This window comes from Ictidomys tridecemlineatus, chromosome 13 (genome assembly GCF_052094955.1).
Source record: "Ictidomys tridecemlineatus isolate mIctTri1 chromosome 13, mIctTri1.hap1, whole genome shotgun sequence".
NCBI classification, from domain to species: domain Eukaryota; kingdom Metazoa; phylum Chordata; class Mammalia; order Rodentia; family Sciuridae; genus Ictidomys; species Ictidomys tridecemlineatus.
The window spans coordinates 25,607,882-25,628,480 of NC_135489.1; the positions used below are offsets into that span (position 1 = coordinate 25,607,882).

At 46.9% G+C, this 20,599-nt stretch overlaps 1 long non-coding RNA gene across 4 annotated transcripts in view; it reads right to left on the bottom strand.

The window, feature by feature from the left end:
* Window positions 1-498: 498 nt before the first annotated feature.
* Window positions 499-20,599, bottom strand: part of LOC144369796 (uncharacterized) — a 43,315-nt gene continuing 23,214 nt past the window's right edge. The window contains exons 4-7 of one of the 4 annotated variants that reach the window (XR_013429572.1): window positions 18,308-18,392; window positions 9,458-9,946; window positions 1,628-1,738; window positions 499-875 (exon numbers count right to left, since the gene is read on the bottom strand). This is a non-coding gene — a long non-coding RNA (uncharacterized LOC144369796). Of the gene's footprint in view, window positions 879-1,627; window positions 1,739-9,457; window positions 9,947-18,307; window positions 18,393-20,599 lie in introns of all 4 variants that reach the window. The other 3 variants (XR_013429574.1, XR_013429573.1, XR_013429575.1) reach the window with 3 other exon arrangements.

Below are 20,599 nucleotides of genomic sequence, written 5' to 3' on the forward strand. Positions count from 1 at the left end.
GGGAGTCTGGGAAGGAGTATAGCTTTAACTGAACACCAGCCTGAACAAAATTGGGCCTTGTCTAACAATAATTGTGGGGTTTTTTCCCCCCAAAGACATTCAGTAAGTGCTTAATTTGTACCAAGCTCTCTGGGCAGCCCTTGCATACTGACAAGTTACGTATGTCTCATGATTTCCATTTTAACACACAAGAATACCAGGCTCTGAAGATTCCCATACCCATTTAAGCACTGCATGTTCATCCACGCTGGAGCTAGGCCTCAGATTCCTGGATCCTAGCCATTCCTAGGGTATGGTGTGTATGCTTAAAAATAATGATGCATTTATTTGGATACATTGAGGTCTATGCATCATCCTTTCAGGAAACATAAAATGAAAGTCACCTTCTGGACAAGCCAAGGGCGCAGCACAAACAAAAGTTCTGCAAGTGTAGTTGGAGGATGAAGCCACGAGCAGTAAAGAGCAGGAGTTGGTGTAGTACAAATCATGCCACACAAATTTAATTGCTTTTTTTTTTTTAATCTGTGGAAATGCCAGATGAGGAGATAAAAGAAGTGCAGTGACTATAATAGCTTTCAATTTCAGTGTTTCATGATAGTGACTTGGGCAAAGTTCTGAGTCAAAAAATAAATAATAACAATTCCAATGAGCCTGGCAGGGAGCTGGGAATGGAAGAGCCCCATGACCTGGGTGCTGGAGAGAAAGCACACAGGAGCCGCCACACGTTGCCGAGAGCCTCATTCCCACTGAGTTCTGAGTCCAGGCCTGCTGGAACCTTCCCATTCAGAGTGGTCCGGAAGCAGCACCTAGGCAAGGCCAGGAGCCTGATGGAAGTGCAGCATCTCAGGCCCCACCAGAGACCCCTGCATCAGCACCTACTTGGGAAAAAAATCTCCAGTGAAGTCACCTACACATTGTATTCCAGAAACACTACCCCCAAACACTGGGAAGTTGAGGGGCACTCTCCACTCTCTAATCCAGTGCTGTCTCTCTCACCTGCACTCTGCTCCCCAGCAACATGTCATCTGGGAGGGACTGCAGTCCCCAGGTACTCTGCTCTGAATGTCACCTTCCCCACCTCCCCCCACCAAACCCTCACCTCACTGCCCTGATGACAGGCCGTTCTCCTGGACAGTCTCAGTCAGACTAAGACATGCATACTACACAATATTTATCTTTTTAAAATAAGAGCCAGTTGATGAAATGGTGGAATTCCAGGCGCTGAACATCCAGGGGGTCATATCTGTGAGCAGAGGACCCCTCCAAACCCACAAGGACAGAATGTTGAATGGAGTGCTGTCTGAGATGCCAGGGTCTAGGAGAGACCCTTTTCTGTACTTGGTATTATTTTATTTCATTTTGGTGCTGGGGATGAAACATGGGGACTCATATGTGCTAGGCAAATGCTCTACCACTACACACCCCAAGTCCTCACCTTAGTTATTTCTCACAATCCTGGAAATTTTCATTATCTACCCCTTTGCAGGCAAAGAACCAGAAATTTAGAAAGGCTAACTTTCACCAGGTTACATGACCAGAAGGGACAGGGTGAAGCCCGACACAGACCCCTGCTGTCCTCCACAGGTGGGAGCCTCCCCACATGGGCCTCTCTCCTTGCTCTACCTACCTGTGCACATCCCCTGGTCCCACTCCCCAGGTAACTGTGAGAGACGATGCAGCTACCAAGTCTCAGAAGCTTACACACTCCTACAGGTGCTCAGCAGGTCAGGCAGGAAAGCTAGGGATAAAGAGGGAGGAAAGAAAAGAAAGTCTATGAACTGTGTAGATTTTGAGTATATTCTTTAGACTCTACTTATTTCCGAAAACACTTGTAAATTTTCAGCATAAATACCATATACATTAGTCCCTTTATCATTGATAAAAGAGTGCCTCACACTGAGAGGGAAAGAAAATTTCATGGAAATTCAGGAGGAAGATGATCACATCACCAAACCCAAACTTAGTCTTAGGTTCTCTGATGGTTGAAGCAAAAAACTACTTTGACATTTTTCAATAAAACCAGGTGTGGCTGGACAAGGGTTGCTTTTTCTCTTGGCACACATAGGGGAGCGTCTCATGAAACTGACCCACCCCTCTGGAAAAGGATGAGGAAAAACAATCTGTGGTCCAGAAAAGAGCACCATTTGGGTAAGATGCCCCCAGATGAGATTCACTTTGGGAAGTCACAAGCATTAGCACAGGAAGGGAAAATAATCATAAAGACAGAGATGGGTTCAGTAAGTGGGGGGAATCTCAAAAGCAGAGACCCACTGAGAGAGACATAACCCCAGAGCAGAGCACAAATTAGATGAGTTTGCAATGGGAAGTGCAGAGAAATAAATAAAAAAAAGGCTAGATGATTTAGATGTGCATATGCAGGGGCCAGGACACAAAGCCAGAAGGAAATAGTCTCTGGGGGTGAGATGGAGCTGGGGATATTGCAGCCGGCTCTGGGCATCTCATTACCCGACAGAGGTAGGCAAAGTGAAGAGAGTTCAGGGAAGGGCACCAGGCATGATTAGGTAGCAGGAGAGATTAATTTATGAGGAAAGATTAAAAACTAAAGTAGGAGAGCTGGGCTAAGAGGAGTCTGGCTCCCCGTCAATGTGGAGGGGATACAGGAGGCACTCAGGCAGGAGGGAAGGCAGCTGGGGTAGGGACCCTGGGCTGGATCAGACCCATGAGGGGATGAAATGGACCAGGGTCCATAAACATGGGAGTGGGGGCTCTCTCTCACATATTTACCAGGTATTAGGCACCTGCTATGACCTAGGTGTTGTGCTCAGCATTGTGGAGACAGTCATATAGGACACCACGGTCCCTGATCTTTAGTGCAGGCAAATCATTGCTTAGAATTCAATATAGCAAATTCTTCTATGTGTAAAAATGGAAACAGCAAGCCCTGGGAACTAGAGAGGCCAAGGGAGGTGGTATGTGAACCGAGTTCAGAAGGATGGAAGTATTAGCTGGCCAAGTAAGCAGGAGGACATGGGATTCCCAGGCAGAGGGAACAGTAAGTGCAAAGCTAGCGGGAATCTGAAAACATCATGACATGCTCAAAAAGGCTAAAAAATTCCAGTTTGCCTGGAAAAAGGGGGAAATGATAAGTTTGGTCATCTAGGTAAGGGGCAGATCACAATAGGCCTTGGATGTGTAAAGCTCAGCAACTTAAACCTCAAATGGAAGGCTTTGTGGAGTTAGCAACTAAAGGTTTTAAGAAGCTTTTAAGACAAAATATTTTGTGGATTTTTAAAAGTTGAATCTGGTGGTCATGGAAATATGCATTCAAGGGAAGAGATGGTACAAAGACAGGTGATCATTGGACAACTATTTCCATTATCCCAGGAAGAATCTACAAGAGCATGAATGAAGGCAAGGTGGGCAGATGGCCAGAGACTACAGACTTTTCTGGATGCCTGGCCAGGAAAAGTGGACAAGAAGGTAAAGTCTAGTGAAGAAGGTCCCAGTTGGGTCCCTGGATGGATGGTGGTTTCATCGCAAGTGATTGTCAGACAGCTTCCAGCGATACTAAGGGCTCTGTTTGGACAAGCTGGCCTGATGTACTTGGGATACATCCCGAAGGCAGGTGGGTGACAAGTTGCTACTCAGCCTTGACCTAGGGATTCTGGAGTTATCACTTATCTTAAGTAAGGCCACAGACAAATCCCTCAGAGAGGGCAGATTGTTGGGATCTCATGTGTGAGACAATGTTTAGAAGTTCCCTTTCTATCTCTAGGAACAAAACCCAGGTGGAGCAGAGCCGGAAATTGATCTTAACTACATTCTCGTTTTCTACACCCAACCAATCAAGATGCTCCCGAATTCAGATGCCTCACAGGTCACCTGACAAAGGCTCACTAGTCCCTTGGGAATTCCTGCCTGAGCAAGAGCCATAAAAGGAGGCAGAATGGCTACCTGCAGCCCTAGAAATCTGACTGCCACCTCTCCCGGGGACACCATTGCTGATCTTCCCCATTCTGGATACCACCAAGCCCTTCAGCCAAAGTTGCTGAAGTTTGATCTTTGAAAACCCATAGCCTCTTGTGGGCAGAGACTGTGCCCCCTTGCTCCCAGACCCCCAAAACTACCTTTCTAGCAGGTACTCAAGCAAAGGGGATCAATAGTTTTGAAAGCAATTGGCGGATCCATGGAGCCTTAATTGAGCATTGGTGTTACCAAATCCATATTAAGACTTAACAAAAATATAAAAAGAGAGGCTGGGAGAGCAATCAGATGGTTTTGTAGAATCTAAAAAGGATTCCCACTCATTCGATCCAAATCTAGTCCCATTCTGAACACCCTCTTCTCAGGCATGATGTCATCTGCCTGGTTGTGTGAGCCAGCAAACTATTCATTCATTCATTCATTCACTCAAAATGTATCATTCAGCTAGGGGCACCCCCTGTAATCCCAGCGGCTCAGGAGGCCAAGGCAAGAAGATCCTAAGTTTGAGGCCAGATTCAGCAACTTAGCAAGGCCCTAAGCAACTTAGCAACACCCTGTCTCTAAATAAAAAATACAAAAGGGCTGGGGACGTGACTCAGTGGCTAAGCATCCCTGGGTTCGATACCTGGCACCAAATGTGTGTGTATGTGTGTATGTGTGTGTGTGTGTGTGTGTGTGTGTGTGTGTGTGTGTATCTATGTGTGTGTAATTTAGAAGGCTATGATGGGACAGGCAACTTTCCAGGAATGAGGACACAGATTCCTTGACCTCATGAAATTCACATTTTACTGGAGAAGACAGGCAATAAACAAATCAATATATAGTTCAAGGTCTTCAAAATTCTTGAGATGATATATCAGCAGGGTAAGGAGAGTGTGTGGGGTAGACATTTCATCAGAGCTCAAGTTAATGCACAAGGGGGCCACAGGCTGAGCCAGAGAAGGACCCCCGGGGAGCAGGCTGGTGGGCGTGAGTTTGGTAGCGGTGAACTTGGCAGATGTTCTCCTTGCAGCCCTTCGTATCCAATCCTCGTCCTTCCCACTTCTGTCATCTGCCACCACTTGATTTCAAGCCCCTGGACTCTCCTTCTTGGATTCTGTAAAACACTTTCTTATTGCTCTCCCTTTATACCTTTCCAGTCCCTTCTCCAAGCTGCAGCTGGAGGATCTTTGCACATCTGGCCATGTGGCCTAACACCTCTCAGTACCCTCTCGCTGCTCTTAGAGTACACACCAGCATCGTCCCCTTGGCCAGCGAGGCTCAGCATGGCCTGGCTGCCCCCAGCCTCATCTTGTAACACATCCCACCCCCCAGCATCTCTCGACACCAGGCACTGTGACACACCTTCTTGCACACACAGCACACTCACATGTGTCTGTTACACTCCCCACTCAACTTTCTCTTTGTAAGTCCTGCTGTGTGTGTGTGTGTGTGTGTGTATGTGTTTAAGATCTCAGTGTCTGAGAGGAAACCCTCCCCTGAAGTTGACTAGTATCCTCCGTTCTTTCTTGTTTAGAGCTATTTTTCTCCCTCCCATCACATACATGTGTGCATTCTTTGTTGTGACTATTCAATGCTGTGAGAGTAGGTGCGGTATCCGCTTTTAATCACCATGGTAACCCCAGCATGGAACACAGGGCTGGCAGGTAGTAGGCTCTCTGTTCATAGTTACTGAATGAATGAGTGATGCGTGAACACGTGGCAGTTGTTTTTGAGGGAAGGAAAGCACAGCACCTCCCTCGTATGGGGAGACAGAACAAGCCTGGCACCTGGAAATAGCAAGACTCATGAGTAGCTGAGTTCCAGGGCCCAGCCCAGAACCCAGGATGGCAGAGCTACTCTCCCTCTCAGACCAGACAGAGAAAGGAGCACTTTTCTGAGAGCAGTTCAGCAGGAAACTGAAGCCAACTTCATTTAAAGAGGCATAACACTTGAATTATCCTGGTCCTCCAAAGCACCAAGATAGCTCGGGAGCAATTGCTGATAAAGGCTGCCCCGTGAGGTCAGTGAGCGCTCAGAAAGCGAACCTGCTGTTAAGAGATGACAGCGCTTTGAATTAGTATGCGTGAAACATTTGAAGCATATTCATTGTGTTAATAGAAATGCCTAAGTATGTTAGACATTTTTGGGCTTATTATTCATATTAGTTATAATATGGAAATCAAATTTTATTTCTAAATTGCAATCAAATGATATTTTCTATTAAAACTTTAATAGCAAGCCAAATTAAGCAAAGCTATGGGTTACATATTAGTAATCCTGTTTGGTTATAACTCATAACTTTTTTATTTTATTATGAATCATCATGGGAATGAAATAAAACAAGACATTTTCCAAAATGAACTGAAAAGACTTTTTTGTTTGGTGGAACGGAGAAGCTGTGTAAGAGTTCAAATTAGAAATCCTGTCTTTGGTGAAATAAACAAAGAAAAATGTTAATGGCAAAGCTTCACATTTATGACAGTAATTTACCTTCTTCTGTCACATGGTCCTACAGAACCAAGGACTGGAAGGTGTCCCTAATAGGTCAACTAACCAAGTCTCCTGTGAGTACACACAATCATTCCTTAAAGGCTGACACCCAGTCATGAGCCATCTCTTTTTTCAAAGCATAATGGTCTTCCCTTAAACATATTTGGGTCCCCTGCTACTTTTGCACACAGTAAGTGTTCAATAAATGCTTGATAGATGAATTTAATACATCTGTCAGTCACAAGTTTCCAGTCACACTGGAAAATATGTTTGCTGATTAGGTACACATATAAATCAACCCCAACAATGCTGGGCACACAGAAGGTGTTTAATAGGTGCCAGGTCTTTTTCTTAATAGATACAGTTCAGGACAGTAGTCATTTCCCTGGTTCATCTAAAAATCATTGTATTGATAACAGATAGTATTGATTAAGGCACCATGCTGAGTCCTTTACTATATTATCACATGTATTGCTCACAACAGTCAAAGATGCAGGTTCTTTTATTATCCCCACTGTCTAAATGAGGACCATGAGGAACTGAAGAGGAAATACAAGGTTACAAAGTTTCTAACAATAGAGTCATACTGGCCCCAGCAGCTTGGAACCAGCACAGATGCTCTAACCACTTGGAAGCACTGCCTCGTGCACAAGACAGGTTTCAGTAGCACCTCACCTTCCCCTCCAGAGCTCTGACCAGGGCTCTCTGGGGTGCTGAGGGTAGGAAGAGTGATGGTTATCGCTTCAGGATCTACTTGCTCACTCCTCTGACCCCTCAGAAGCTGGAAGAGAGAAAGCATCACAGGGATTCCTTCCTGCCCCTGTAAGCAGCTTGCTCAGGTCACCATGGACCAGGGGTTTAAACATGACCACGATTACAGTGAGCCACCCAAGGCGCCCTTGCCCTATAGGAATTCAGGAATAATTGTCCCAGACCTTTACCGAGTCCTAAGTCCAAAGCTATTTCACTGGGTCCGTGTGTGTCATCTGTACTAAATTAAACAGTATCATCCCCCACCCCACCCCAAGACTCATGTTCACCTGGAACCCTGGAATGTGGCCTTATTTAGAACTAGGGACTGCAAATACAATCGAAGGAAGATGAGGTTAGCACCTCCCAGATCTGGATAGGGTGATGGGTGTCCTTATAAAGAGAGGGGTGTTTGGACACAGGCTCACAAAGAGGGAAGACAGCCAGGTGAGACAGAGGCAGAGACTGGGGTCAGGTGGCTACAAGGCAAAGAGCACCAACAATTGCATGGAGCCACCAGCAGCTGAAGTAGGGAAGCAGAGAGAGCGTGGCCTGCTAGAGCTCTCATTTTGGACTTCTGGCCTCCCAGCTCTGAGAGAATAATTTCTGCTGCTTTGAGCCACGCACTGTGGCAGCCCTGGGAGACTGACACACAGGCTCCCACTCCCTCCGTCCCAGCTCAAGCCAGTCAGCTGCTGAATTGAGCATCAAGCACCTCCAAGAGCTCAGCACCCAGCACGACTTAGTGGTCCCCAGACCCATACTGGGCCCCAAACTTTGAAATCAGACCATGAAAAATGAAGTCCAGAAATTGAGCATTAGCATGTAGGAGCTTCTGACAGTCAGACAGAGTAATTTTAGGTTTGTTGGTTATGTGTTGCATGTCTTCGTAATATCATTTTTCTCATGATTCATTTTTATGGTATTTTATAAAAGTACCAATATATGACAGATTGAAATTTTAAAATAAATAAAATAAGAATTAGTCCTTCAGCTTCAAGAATTCAAGAAACCGTGCAAGGGACACGGAAGGGACGTTTCCCCCAACAGCTCACACTCATTAAAAGGCAGGTGGCATCATAAATAGCATTTCAATTTTTTTCCTTTTGTAGCAGCAAGTTCACTCCTTTTCTGGGATTGTCCCTGTTGCTTGTGTTAGTCAACTTTTCAATGCTGTGACCAAAATATCTGACAAGAACCACTTAGAGAAGGAAAATTTATTTTGGATTTATGGTTCCAGAGGTTCAGTCTGTAGATGGCTGATGCCATTGCTCTGGGCTTGAGGTGAGGCAGACCGTCATGGCAGAAGGGTGTGGTGGAGGAAAGCCGCTCAGGAAGTAGAGAGCGGGGAGGATGGGACCAGGGACAGATATGGTCCAAGGGCACTTCCCCAGTGACTCTCTTCCTCTAGTCACATCCCATTTGCCTACAGTTGCCGCCCAGTAGTCCATTCAGATCATTAATTCATGAAGTGGATTAATCCACTTGTAAGGTTACAGCTTTCACAATCTAATCATTTCACCTCTGAACATTACTTTGTTGCCTAACATATGAGCTTTGGGGACCATTAAAGATCAAATCATAACATCACTCTGTGAAACTGTTGCCACCTCAAATTTTTGCAAAGGAGTCCCTGGGTATCTCCCCACCACCAGGCAAGGTTGGTCTCTAGTTGTCCTCTCTCACCCATTCAGACCTCAGGTTCAGGCCCCAGAACATCTCCTCAGACCCACACAGCCTTGGCTGGGCCACACGCCCAGCTCTAAGGCAGGTGGGACGCTGCCTGGTGTTCTCTGTTCTTCCAGAAACGTGGGTTGGTCTCCAGATCTTACAGTTTAAGCACATTCTTTGCTTCTCTGCAGCCCCCACCCTCTCTAGAAATCAAACTGGGGCCCTAGGGACAGCTTAGGCAAGGATGGTCTGAAAAGGAGACCTAGAATCACCACTTGGACAGACCTGGACCTACACACACTCTTGCTCTGGAAAGCGCTTCATCCCAGGAGGTCCCTCAGTGCCCTGTGTGGGCACTCTAAGGATAAGCTGCCTTGCCAAGCATGCACCAGCAGGCCTGAGCTCTTACTGCAGACACGGGGCAACTGTCAGCTGTGATCAGAACAGTCAGTTACAACAGCTAATATACCTAGAGCACATTCCACGTACTGCCCAATGTTATAAGTGCTGGGGCCATTTTAACTCAGTTAATCTTCACAACACCCCTGTGTAGCAGATGCTACCATCTCCCCATTTTATAAATAAGAAAAATTAGTTATGGAATTATTCAGAAACTTACCCAAGGTACCAACAAGCAACGAGTAGAGCATGGTCACCTACGCATCTGTTAGTTCTAACAGGAGATCAAAGCAGACCGTGTGCCTACTTCTAATAGAGAGTATCTTCTATGGTTTCGTAGACTCTGCATCATGCCATGTTATCAAAGCCCAGCTCCTCTTTGTCTTGCAGGGAGACTTGCTGTCTTACAAAAACCTAGATTCTGCAAAGATTTCAGAAGGCCCAAGTTGGCATCAGCATTTCGGTTTGCCCTACCCAGACCACACGCCCTCTCTCGGGTCCTGTTGACCACCCTCCTCTTCCTGTAGGCCAGCCCAGGAGCACCTCCAAGAGAAGGCAGGTGACCTCAGAGCATCAGGACTGTCAAAGAGAAGAAAAGGCCACCTGTTCTGTCTGGCATGATAAGTGTCTTCTTTAGGCTGCGTGTTCATCGGCTTGATAGGAGACAGCAAGAATAAAATCACACATCTTCGCTGCAAAGAGTGTCAAACTATACAAAAGCGCAGGAAGGAAATAATTAGCACTCCTCCCCAGTCCTCCCCCTGGGTTTAGAAAGGGGTGAGGCAGATGACGAGGGGCCATGGACCTGGCCGAAGTCAGGATGCAGGGTGTCTCAGATGGAGGGCAGAACAGGGAGGTCGAAGCACTGTAGATGAATGGCAGCCTCAGACTTGAGCTAAGGTCTGGTCCTTGGAGGGAGGGAGGGAAGGAAGGAAGGAAGCCTGCTGGAAATCCAGGTATGGACGGAGCTGGAGGGAAACTCAGAGTGCACACAGGGGGCTACAACCCAGCAACTGGCAGCCCCAACACACCATGAGCACCCACAACAGCAACACAACACACTGAGATTTTCAGCACGCTTTCTCTCTCTCTCTTTCCCTGTGTCTCTATCTCTCTTTCTCCCCTTCTCTCTTTTCTCCTTTTTTCCCCTCTCTCTTTCCCTCCATTTCTCTAATGCTGGTGAGTCCCTGCTATTAAACCGAGAGGGATGAGATCTGAAACCCATCCTGTCTCCGGGTTAACAATTCAGCTGGGGCAGTGGAACTGACGCTGGCCAATTCTCTATTAGCTCACCCAGGGAATCACTATATATAATAGCCTCCCCACCCTCTGCCTCCCCCAAATAAACAAAAAAACCAACCTCGTCATCTCCTCTCCCCTGGGGTCCACTGTGTTTCCCTTCAGAATCAAGAGTAAATTATCTCCAAAGAAGGGTTCATTAAGAATAAATAATAATTTGCACTTTTAGTGCACCTTTCATCTAAGCATCTCACTTTAGTTAATTAATTAATTAAGAGAATTAATTAATTTGGAAAAAACTCCTGGAGGGAGGGAAGGCATGCTTAATGATACCTGTTTTCCAGATGAGCAAACTGAGGTCCAGAGCAATGGGCTCAAGATCCCTACAGGAAAAGTGGCTGCATGAGATTGGGTTGGAGGTAAAACGAATGTCACCCCAAGGTGTGAAGACTTCCACAATACAAGGGCAGGCAGGGCTGTGCAAGCCCAGAAGGAAGGAGCCAGGAGATTACTGAGACAAGCTGAAGTCAGGGGAGACGAGGCCAAGGGCAAAGGTTCAACTCAGGCTGTGGGCACAAGCCCAGTTGGGCCTGAGGAGCTACACCAAGAGATCAAGTACCCTAGTCCCAACCTGGGCCAGGTGGGCTACTGGCCAAGGGTCCGACAGGCCAGGTGCCCATATTAGAATCAGCTGGGTTTCAGTGACAGCCACATGACTCCACTGGAAAGTGGGTGGTCATCAGCATGCAATGCAAAGCTTTGGAACTTCCTGCTGGGATGAGAGCTCATGGGAGAGTGGGGCTTTTTTGTCTGCAAGGGGGCATGTGGGCTCTCCTGGGTAGATGGGGAAATGAGAGGCAGAGAACTGGGCATTTCTTGAACACGGTCTGAGCTTAACCCCAGGAAGGCTTCAGCTCCTCTTCCACATCCTGGTCACCTCCTCCACATCCGGGACTCAGTTTTCTACATTGCCTGGCTGACCTGTGGCCACACAGGAGATAGGACTACAGGCACTTCCCAGCCATCTCCAAATCCTCTCCATGTCCCCTTGGGCCCAGTCCAATCCATTGCCTCAAACCTGCTGGCCCTCCACCACCAGCTGCTCCAGCCAGAGTTAATGAAGCCACATGTGTGCGCTCACACCCACACGTGTACGTGCATACAGACCCCCCCACGCACACACGGCACTACAAATTAACAACCCAAGCTTGTCTTTTTCATTGTGTTTTTATTATGATGCTCCTCAATGATGTTTTTAAATGAATTTTGAATAGTCCCCGTAATTTGGTTTGTTCTATGCTGCGATGCAAGTGTGAGGGCCCCTCAGGAATTGCTGCTAGGAATACAATATTACGTGAGTACGGCTTCTGCTTGTCTTCCTGCTTTCTCATAATTAAGCTTTATTGAGTTGTAAAATGAATAACAATTAAAAAAAAAACCTGTTTATTGATCCAGGTGCAACATGCAGAGAAGAAGAAAACCTACAATCTCTGACCTCACCACGTAGAACTGGCCCTACACGTCCTGGCTCTCTCTCTTTTCTGCTTTGGTCATGAGCCACAGGCCACTGAGCTAGAGATAGAGCTCTCTTAGATGCTACAGAGGCGACTACTGGTTTCTGTGCTGGGAAGGAACTAGGGTCTAACTAGGAACTGTCGGAAGGGCGTAAGTCTGCTAAGTCTTCTCATTTCCTCTTGATGTCTGAAAATCTGTTACTTATGATGTCTCCCATTTTAGATAAGGCACTGCCCTATCAACTATAATTAACCTCAGGAAGGAATCACCATTACAGCCTCATGAAAGTGGACAACCTCACAGGACTTCTCCTGAATTTTCCAGGGAGAGATCCAGATGGAAACTCTCTGCAGAAACTCACCTCCGTCAATTTGGACACTGCAGCTAAAGGCTGATTCAGGGCAGAGGACTGTTTGGAAGTGGCCAGGAGGAGGTGATGCCAGGTGGTTTGGGCAGCAAGGGTAGGAGCAGACCCTCTGAAAGGCTGCCAGGAAGAGAAGAAGAAGGCTCTTTCCCAGCCTTCAGTCTTGTAGATGAGTTCCAGAAATCAACCAGCTTAGTCAGGTGGGGAATCCAGAGATTTCTATTACTCCAGGTCTGGAAACCAGTTATCCCAATCTTCAGGTCCAGATTAGATTCACAAACTGGACCCAGCACAACCAGCACCTTGTTTAGTGAACAGTCACCCACACCAGAGAAACCACATGGAAGAAAGAGTTCTAGCTGATCAGGGAAGGAAGTACCATGCAGACCTCACACCTACGTTAGGAAGAACAGGGCTCTGCAGAGTCAGGGGCTCAGGTTACTACCATGTCACAAATCCTGGCCAAGAAGCCAAAGTATCTTCCATTTCATGTGGCTCTGGGGAGCCCCCACCCCCCTCCCCACCCATCCCCACTGAAGACAGGAATCTGAATCTTTGTCCTCCCCACCACAAGAGGAAGAACTGCTGAGACTGAGGCCTTTGTACCAGCATCTGTTCAGATGCAGGTGCCTAGAGCTTTGGGAAGTTCTCTGCTCAGAGCAATGCTTTGGGACAAAGCTCTGGCCCCGCCCTGTGGGACTCCTGGTGGGAAAAAGATAAGGGTCTGGCTGGTGCCCAAGGAGGAGACTAGTGCTGAATGTGGTTTACTTCCTTGGGCGGCGCTGGCTGCTGTGACAGAACATTTATTGACAGCTTGGCCTCAATAACAGGCATCCATCACTCAGAGTCTGGAGGCTGGAAGTTCAAGTTCAGGCTGCCCATAGGGTCAGGCCCTGGAAAGGGCCCTCTTCCTGGCTTGCAGACAGTGCCTCCTCTCCATGTCTTCACTTGGCACAGAGAGAAGTGCTGGCCCCTTCTCCTAATAAGGGCACTAATCCCATCATGGGGACACAGGCTCATCACCTCATCTAATCTCATTTCCTCCTAAAGGCCCAACCTCTTAGAACCACATATTTGGAGTTAGGACTTCAACATAAGGTTATTTGGAGGGGGGGATACAAACATTCAGGCCACAGCCACACCCAGCATCAGCAGCCCAAGAACACAGGCCCCAGTTCTCTGCCCTGTCACTTCTCATTTTTCAAGACAAGTTGTTGGGGTGAGGGTGTTGCCCCTCTCCCTCCCCCTCTAAGTCCTTCCGAGTAGCCCTTGTCACCTTTTGTGCCATTTCAAGGCTAGTAGCAATGCTTATTTTGCCTTAAGTGGCAACACTGAGGAGTGCAGAGAGGTTCACATGGTGAATTTAGAGACCCAAACATTCCCATCCCCAGTGTGGCCCAAGTGCCACCTTCTGGGAACACCTAGGTTGACCTCATGGCATGGACGGCCTATGCCACCACCTTTCCATCTTGCTTTTGGCTGGTTGGTTGGCCCGTCTGTTGAGTGTCTGGCTTGACTTTTAGTCAAGTTCAAGTGTGCTCACCCTGGTGTTACCAGTGTCCTGCCATCAAATCATCCAAAGCTGGTCTAAGTGTCCCTTGGCAATTTACACCACATTCTCCCAGAGAGAAGAAATTAAGAAAGGCAAATTGCAGTCCCCAAGAGGACAAATGATGGCAAAAGAGACCTGGTTACCTGTCCTAACACACGTGGCTTTCCTAAGACCAGCAACCTGCCTGCTCGTCTGTGTAGAGAAGAGGCCTTTGGGGGAAGCCCTAGAAATCGCCATCATTTCCAGCAATGACATCCCTCTCTACTGGGGCTCTCCAGCCCAAAGAAACACCCTGAGAACTTAGGCATTTCCACAATAAGGACCTTGTAACTTCACCTAAAGGGGTGGCCCCTCCAGAACCCACTGGCCCATATTAGCGTGAGTAAGAGCAGCAGAGACAGAAGGGCAAAGAAGCTAAAGCAATTCCTGTTTCTGTGGGCTCCTCCCAGCCCTGGAAGGAGCTGAGCCCCCCTGTGCAGACAGCATATTTTTGAACAATATCACATCTAGTAATGAGAGCTACCAGTCACAGGGCACTGGCAGTGACAGGCTGTCTGCTAATTGCAACCTTCAAAACAACCCTAAGAGGAAAGTTCATCTCGACCCCATTTCATATACAAGGACACTGAGGCTTAGAAAGGTTGATTAGAACTTGCCCAAGTCAGTCACCTTGCTAATAACTAGAACGGACCCTAGACCTGGCTGTTTACGATCCTGGTGCTTTTCTCTTGGATGTGCTGGTCACTCCAGGGGCACAAGCTGTGGCTGCCTCCTCCCATGTGTCCTCCTCTGCTAGCCAAGCCCAGTGCCCCACAAAGCAGTCATGAAAGGACCAGAGCCATTATCACTAGCACAAAGTTCTGCAAGGCTGACGTCCTGGATGCAGGGACAGGATACCAGTCAATGGCATTCTGTTTTAGCAGACCTATCCAACCAACACAAATGTGTACATATATCAGGCACATTAAGCACATTTATTTTGGCACAAAATTCCGTGCTGAATTCCAGGGGCTTCATCTCTGAATGCATGCAACGAAACTGAATTCCTACAAGCAGCCACTTGCTGTGCCACAAGTCAAGGAAGGAAGGAATGCAAGAAAATGAGGAAAGGTGGAGTCCAGCCCTGAGATTAGGTTATGCATCTGTACTCTGTAGCCACACAGGATGCAGTCAAGTACCTCACATGGAGGCCTGCAGATGTTTGCACATGGAGTGTGCATCTGTCTTCCATGATGTTGAGACAGGAGGTATATGCTCATGTATGGGCATATATGTGTATAAAATGTTTGCACACATAAGGTTTATAAGCATGCAAACAAGGAAAGGGCCTCCAATATGGACAATATTAGTAAACACTATGCCTGTATTAATGTCTGTCTGTTGCTGATACATGTATGCATGCAGGTTCCCACGCATCCTTCTGAGTGTGTGTGTGAATAGTGACCACGCTGCTGGTGGTTGGGTGAATGTCTGAAGGGCTAGCAGAGCACGAAGCCCTGTGTGCCCTGTTAGGATCACTGCTGCAAAGGGAGGGGTGCTGGAGGCAGCTAGCACTAGAGTAAAAGCTCCAAGGGCACCACAGTGGGGCAGGGAGCTGACGTCATTGGAGTCCATAACCCTGGAGGCTGGGGCAGCTCCCTAGAGGAGAGTTCACCAGCATTAGGCACAACCAGGAAGGGGGGTGGCGCTGGGGCAGGAGGGAAAGTCGATGCACAAATAGACTTGAGGGTGTGAAGTCCCCAGAGGCCCTTTCCCTCCTCAGTCACCAGATTTATCCCCTGGGAGCTTGACAGCGCCAGACACGTGGATTTATGTCAGCTGTGTTGATGAGGGAGACCATGGATGATGTTTCTGAAACATAACATTCAGTTTATCCCGAGAACGCTGAGGCCTCAGAAGGGTGTTGTCTAGGTTAAACCGTGAGCAGGCTTCACCCAGCTTCTAGTGTTCAGTGAATGAAGAAATAAATGAGCAGATGAGTGGAAGGGAAGAAATAGAAAGGATGGATTGAGTGGATAATAAGGACCATCCTGATTTTTTACTGTCTATTCCTTTATTCCAAAAAGGTGATAGTTGAGAGAAGGCTAGTAGAGATAAAGTCACAAAACTGTGGAATACTATTTGCTGAAGTCAAAGATCTTTTGATAATAGGAAAGATGTAACATAATCACAATCACTACGATCAGCCAAAGGCAGTGGTTCACACCTGTAATCCCGGCAACTCGGGATAATGGGGTAGAAGAACTGCAAGTTCAACCAGCCTCAACAATTGGGCAAGACCCTTAACAACTTAATGAGGCCCTATCTCAAAGTAGAAAATGAAAAAAAAGGGGCTGAGAAGGTAGCTCAGTGGTAAAGTAACCCTGGATTCAATTCCCAGTAACTAACTAAATAAATAAACAAAAATAAAAAGATAAACTAACTCATTCATTCCACACACGTACTCAACATGGAGTTGGGGACCGTGGTGGATGCCAAAGTAGATCATACCCAGATTAGACCCTGAAGGAGCCCATGATGATCAGGCACACTTGTTGACATCAGAATCAACCGTGAGATGGCAGGTATCTAAGAGGGATGTGCAGGTGAAGTGCAACATGTTCCTAGAAGCCAAGAGGGGAGATTTTGCATGGTATAGTTTGGTGCTTAAGGGGCCCCTAAAGGTTCCTGTGGTAGAGGTGTGGTCTCCAGCCTGGTATATTGGGAGGTAGTGGAGTCTTTGGGAGGTGGAGCCTGGTAGGAGGTCTTCAGGTCATTGGGGGTATGTCCTTGAAGGGAATCCAGCTCCTTCCTCTTCCTCCATTTTTACTTCCCAGCCATGAGGTGAGTGGTTTGCTCTGACATGTGCTGCCACCATAAGGTGCTGCCACTGGCCCAAAGCAATAGGGCCAACCCATCCTGGGCAGAAACCTTCAAAACTCAGAGCTAGAATAGACCTTTTCTCTTTATTATTATTATTGCAATGCTGGGGATTGAACCCAGAGTCTCATGCATGATAGGCAAGTCTTCTAACACTGAGCTACATCCCCAGCCCACAACCTTTTCTCTTTAAAAGTTGATCATTTTGCCAGGCATGGGGACGCATGCCTGGAATAACAGCAGCTCAGGAGTCTGAGGCAGGAGGATTATGAGTTCAAAGCCAGCCTCAGCAAAAGTGAGGCGCTAAGCAACTCAGTGAGATCCTGTCTCTAAATAAAAAATACAAAATATGGCTGGGGATGTGGCTCGGTGGTCGAGTACCCCTGAGTTCAATCTCTGGTACCCTCTCCCACAAAAAGGTACCTGTTAGAGTGACAGGAAGGTAACTAACACACTTTGTATGTGCATATGCACATCTGTGCATGTGTTTGTGTGTTGGGGGGGTGAGGAGCTTCTGCAGTAGGATTTCCCCCCAATACTAGGGATTGAATAAAGGAGTCCTTTACTACTGAGCTACTCCCCCCAATTCCTTTTATTTTATTTGGAGACAGGGTCTCACTAAGTTGCTGAAGCCTGGCTGAAATTGTGATCCTCCTGCCTCAGCCTCCCAAGTTGCTGGGATTTACAGACATGAGACCCAGCACCCAGCTCTGTAGTAGGATTTTAAAATCCCTACCTATGACTGTGTCTGAAGTCTATTATGTGAGGAGAGTTGCTACTGTAATTTCCTATCTCCCATGCAATTTCGCCCTCATTCAGAAGCATTTTATTCAAACTTCATGGGTGGGATGACCATACAATTTTTTGTCTAAACTGAAAGTCACTTTAATAGTGACACTTGAAAGTCACTGTTAATCATGCTGGACAAATAGCAGAACCTGGGACTGTTCTGTGCAAACTGGGGCTGGTGGCTAACCTGGCCATAGAGGTGAGCAATGGACTATTCTGGAGTCCCCTGCAGCTGCGGGATGGACATGCTAGTTCTCTTCACCAAGAGAGCTTTGCTCCCCACCATCCCCCATCTAGAATGTGGGCCCAGCCCCCTTGTACTCAGCAGTGGGCTGACCCATGGGGCAGGGGCAAGCACTCAGGGAGGGCCAAGAGGGACAGCAGACTCCCTGGGCCTCAAATGTCCCGCCTCCCCACAGTGGGGCTTGGCACTGAGGGCCCACTGCGGTCAGTGAGCCCGCTGCTCAGCCTGGGATTTTAGCACTTACTCCATCCACTTTAGCACCACTGATGTCCCTGGTGCCAGCCCAAGCAGGCGGCCCTAATGGATCCCTTGCATTATCTCCCTCATCACTGCTTAAATATTTATCAGACCATTATGTATTTAGTGGCCATGAGCAGGGAGGGGCAGGGCCAGAAGGCACTGCGGCTCTGGCCAGATGCAAGGGTTAATTACAGATTGGATAAATCCCCCGATTTAAAAATTAAATAAATAAGCAGGGTTGGGAGATTAAAAGGGAACTGTTACTTACATGTGAAGAAGCACAGAGCAGCTCCATCCAGGCTTGAGTGTCTTCCGGCGCTTCGTTTCATGATCTTTCTGTTCCCTTCTCCTACCTGCAAACCGGGGGTGCTGCCTGAGCCTTCAACCAGCTTCTAATTAAAAACCATACTTAGGTTTTGCTCCTGAAGCAACCAGTGTGCGGGAGGACTCCCGTCTCCTGCCACGGGAGTCAACATGAGCCTCATAAAGAAGTTCCGAAGGTAACTCCAGGGCTGGCGCTGTGAAATATTGTTCATTATAACGAAGCAGCTGAGATAATGCTGTTTTCTAATTTCCCTTTCTCAGTCAGAAATTAAATAAAAAGTCATGTCTAAATTACAACACTGGATTGAGATCAGGCGAGGGCCCCATGCAGAGAGCTCATGATCTATCCTTCCCACATCTTACAGCCATTAAAAAAGATTATCCTCGTTGTTTTTTTTTCCTCCTCCCTTTTCTTGGAGGCCATTTACATTTGTTCTGAACTCTCACTGTGTTTTATTTGAATCTCTTAAAAGTGCCAGTACGCATCACAAGTCAATCACAAACTTACATTAAGAAAAAAAAAAACAAAACAGGCTCCCAAGCAAACTGGGTCTCTGAACTTCAGGCTGAGGTACGGAGAGCCCTCACTTGGCTGCTAACAGGCTCCTTCCTGGCCCTGTCACAGTGTCCACTCCCTGGTCAGCAAAGTCCTTTCCAGGGAGAGTGAGGGTAGGGAGGGCTCACTCTGAGCAAAAATAGGTCATGCTTTTAGAAACCTCCGTTTAAAGAGAAACACCTGTGGACCAACTATCACTGCTGGATGGGCTGGTAAAGGCTTTCTTTTCTTTTTTTTTAAATGCTAATGAGACTTTAATACTATATTTATTGAGCATTTAATACTATATTTAATTATTAAGTACTAGATATTTAACTGACTACTCAATTAACTAGGGGAAGAGGACATACGCACATTTTTTCGGTCATAATTCAAGCATTCTCTGTTCTGAGAAGTTGTTGGGATTCCCAGAAGGCAGCATGGAAAGTTGGTACTGAATGTCATTATTTTTGATGGATTTTATGAGACAGCATCATTCTGAATTGTTTACTATGTGCATGTTGGTGCCTATCAGTCATTCACATAGTAGGAATTGAGCACCTACTATGTGCAAGGCAGTATGCAGGAATGAGCAAGAGATGGTCTCTTCCAGTGACATGAACTATGTACTTCAGTGCTCACTCTCCAGCCAGGACAAGAAAACATTTAGATTTTCAAATGCTGCACAAATCACTGTGAATTCTGGGCTGCCCGAGGGCCCAGACACTCAGAGTTCAAGGCAAGCAGGTCTCTGTGGGTCGCATTAGTCAGCTGGGATTAGAGGCAGCCAGCCAGCCAGCCAACCATTCACTGAACAAATATCAGATGAGCATCTTCTGCGTGCTAGATTCTCTTCCAGGCTTCGGTCTAGAGCCAGCTGACAGTGACCCTGGATGTTTAACCATATTTTAGCCTTTATAAATAGGATGGTGGTGAGAGAGGAGGCAGAAGAGTGAGGAAAAAATCTTGTAAAGGAACAGTTAGCGAGTCCGGGCTACTGTGACTCCTTCACAAGGTCTCTTTAGATCTTACATCTCTGGTTTGAGTGTGTTGAAGTCAAGGACACATCCTCATATAAATACACGACCGATGTAACTCCACATCATGTACAACCACAATAATGGGATCCTAATTGGAACAAGTTATACTTATTCTATGTCATGTGAAAAACTAAAATAAATAAAAATCTTAAAAAATAAAGTTAAAAAAACGGTCAAGGACAATATCTTCTCCTCTTAAATACCCATGAAGAATGAAGCAAGGCCTCCAAGGAGCGAGGATATGGCGACGACAGGAACTGCTTTCATCCTTCCCTTGGGGGGTCTTGTCCACAGCCTGGAGTCTTGGCTTTGCCATCTAACAGCCCTATGACCTTGAGCAGTTTAAATAACCTTTCTAAGCCTCATCATTCACATCTCTAAAGTGGGACTATGGTTCTCAGCTTATTGGGGTGGTCACAATTACATTAGTTAATAAACATAAACACATATCCCACCACCTGGCACCTAACTGTCAATAAACAAGACATACAATGATGGGCAACTGACTTCCCACATCATCCCCTGAACCCTGTTTCTATGCTTTCAGGGATATCATAGCCTGCTTTCTGGCATCTCCAGACACAACTCCCCTGCTTGCTGGGTGCTATGTTTTGTGTATCTCGGAAAGGGGCCAAGGGACATGATGCCCTTAACTTTCTTT